Raw genomic sequence first — 2982 nt, 5'->3', positions numbered from 1 at the left:
CCTGTCTTAAAAATAAAACGTAAAAAAAAAACCTTGTAGCTCATTATATAACAGCTAACCATAGATATACAGATGTAACTTGTTTTGTCATCCAAAAAATTCAATTTTCATCGAGTGGGGGAAATAGAGATCTGTCACTGAGTATGGCAGAACAAAGATGGATTTATAACCTTAACACGGTAAACCAAGGCTTAAATTCATCTGTTGAATGGAACAGCTTACCTGTCTTAATTTACTGTGGTACCAAGTATCCACTTGGAATTGGTGGTTCCTGCAATCCCCACTGTCGGTTAGATAATAACAAAAAAACATCACTATTCCCTTTTGTAGAAAATACATCTCACACTGAGGAATGTCCGGTATCTTGCCCTGATTGAGCCTCCTTCTCTCTCTCCGTGACTCTCTGTTCATTAAAGCAATGCAGCACTGAATCTTCAAAAGCGTTTTCAGGCGCATTCATCTGTAAAAAGATGTTTAAACCTTGTATTTAGATTTGGCAACTGTGCTCTTCATGTAATAGCCCTCCCTTTTTTGGGCCACCAGTCCTGTGCTTTACATTTGTGCGGTATACACCTTTAAGCCACGTATCTTCTGTCCATAGTTGATGAGGGATCACGTGACTTGGGTCACATGCTCCCGTTGTGATTAGCCATGCACGCGCTTACGTCAGCACGCTTCTTATATTGGCTTCTTCGCACCCCCTTCACTAGGAGATCAGCCAGCACCTGTAGTGGACGAGTCATTTTGAATCTTCGTGGCCTGGGTAAGTATGCCATTCTAGCTCCCCTTTGTTATGCGCTCTACTCGAGCTTTCAAACTCGCACAGAGTGTTTTGATGTCGTTAGGACTAGAACGCTCATTTTTATGGCCCTTTAAAACACTGCACAGATGTATAATGTGCTTCATTCATTGATATCCTTTTGTATCCATTAGGCCCTTACGTGCTTCGTGCTACTGTTCTACACTCGGCACATGTGTCATACCTGGCCTGGCGCCCAGATGCCCATTCTTTAAGCCTGATCACTATAAGAAGCAATTGCATTTCCCGCTCAAGGCACACGCATTGCGAGCCGCTTTAGGTAACTCATGCAGTGTTCACTCTTCATCCTTTTCATAACACGGCATGTTATGCGGGTGACTTATTTGGTTGTTCCCGCTCTCTATTCTTATCTCCATCTACAGAGGTGCCCCCACGGGTACACATGACCCATACTTACGAGATTTCTGCAGACACAGAGACGCATTATCAGCACACAGTGGAAAGTGCCCGGGTGACTGAAATAATTGTAAGTCTTCCCCTTTGTTTTGCAATAAAGCTTTACGTTCATCACAGTTTAGGATAAATCAATTTCTGTTTCTTTTGCCTTTACCCTGTTTTTAAACTGTCAGAAACGTTTGCTTTATGTACAGATTTTAATCTTACATTTAATAAATACTAAAAATCTGGTATTCAAATACATAAACTAAAACTATGAACATAATCTAATATGTTTTACAAATAGGACCAGGTGAACCTTGCCATAGAACTTACGATCCATGCCGCCAATGTGCCACTAGACGTAATTAAATCATTTTCTGAGACGGATGAAATTATACATCGACTCCATCACACGTGACCTAGTGGAATCAAGTAAGAGATTGATTTCGAATTTTCTGTCACACAACTATGTTTTGTTTGTGTTTTAAATTGTCTAATTTTTTAAGGTTTGAACATTACTTGTACCATATATATGTTGTACACTACACTTAGTGTCTATTCTAAACATTGAAAACCATCTTGGACGACATTAATAGAAGGCAATTGTAGACAATAAACTATGCAGTTTCTCGAACTAACCAATTATGCATTCATCTTTCTAGATCCATGATGTCTCATCTACACCATACACAAGCTTCACTTTGAAGAAATCCTATGTCCTAAAGATGGCCACTATACTTGTTTCCGTATGGACACTTGAGAACATGTCCAATCTGGTTTTTGGCCGAAACATGTCGACACTTTATATCTCTAAAAGCGTCTAAATATAGTCGCTATAGTTGAATGTTTTTTATGTGAAAGTAGGATTTATTAAATTTCCACTTGTTCTACTGTATGTCTTAGGCCCTCATTACGACCCAGGCGGTAAGTTACCGCCTGGGCCGTGACTTTACCACCATGGCGTAAACTACGTTTACGCCATGGTGGTTGGTGGACTTACCGCCCCATTCCGACCTTGGCGGGGCGGTAAGTCCCCAATCCCCATTTACCCTTCCCCATTCCCATTTTTGCCCCATAGGGCATAATGGGAGTGGGGAAGGCGTTAATTACGCCACCGTAAATTACGGTGGCGTAATTAACTCCATGGTCCCTTAGTGCCATGGATTTTAACACCTGCTAAAAGCAGGTGTTAAATCCGCCATGGCGCTAAGGGACCTCGTACTCAGGCGGTAAGGGTCGGCGCTGTTTACGCTGCCGTAAACCCCTTACCGCCTGGGTCGTAATGAGGCCTTTACTGTTTATACAGATGTTTTTTGTGTTTTTTGTGATGCATTGATGTATGAATATGTTCTGTTTTTAATATTTATTATTAAAGTGATATATATTTTTCCTTACTTGGGTTGTTGAATATGCTTTCTTGCACTAAGGAGTCTCACTGTAATGTCTGCCTTGGTAATATCAGTTTGGTTATGTTAAGTTGTGTGTGAAGATAATCGTTCAATCTCTGCTATCCTTAGGGTCACAGTAGTGATGGGTATTCAATTATCTGTGCTTTATGCACCATTTTGCTACTAGATTGCAGTGACATGGCAGGTACAGACACACCCTCATCAATCTCCACACCTGCCATCTCACGACAGAGCAGTCTGAGGCACTGGTCCATGTGCCTGTCAGGCAGGGCAGGGAAAAAGGGCAAAAGGGCAGGTCAAATGCAAAAATGCCACAGAAGTAAGTCAGGCACAGACATTGACACTTTTGCTTACTAGGGGGTGTTAATGGGATGG

General features: G+C 41.5%; 1 long non-coding RNA gene across 1 annotated transcript; it reads left to right on the top strand.

Annotated features, from left to right (window-relative positions):
• The first annotated feature begins 677 nt into the window (after positions 1–677).
• LOC138493178 (uncharacterized) lies at positions 678–2592 on the top strand. Its single transcript, XR_011276295.1, has 5 exons — positions 678–763; positions 934–1079; positions 1183–1286; positions 1503–1630; positions 1861–2592. It is a non-coding gene; the product is annotated as an uncharacterized lncRNA (long non-coding RNA).
• Positions 2593–2982: the final 390 nt, after the last annotated feature.

The sequence above is a fragment of the Ambystoma mexicanum genome, chromosome 10 (genome assembly GCF_040938575.1).
Source record: "Ambystoma mexicanum isolate Mex_15411 chromosome 10, UKY_AmexF1_1, whole genome shotgun sequence".
NCBI lineage: Eukaryota > Metazoa > Chordata > Amphibia > Caudata > Ambystomatidae > Ambystoma > Ambystoma mexicanum.
The sequence above is the reverse complement of the archived record's forward strand: the minus strand, read 5'-3'. Positions and strand labels throughout refer to the sequence as shown.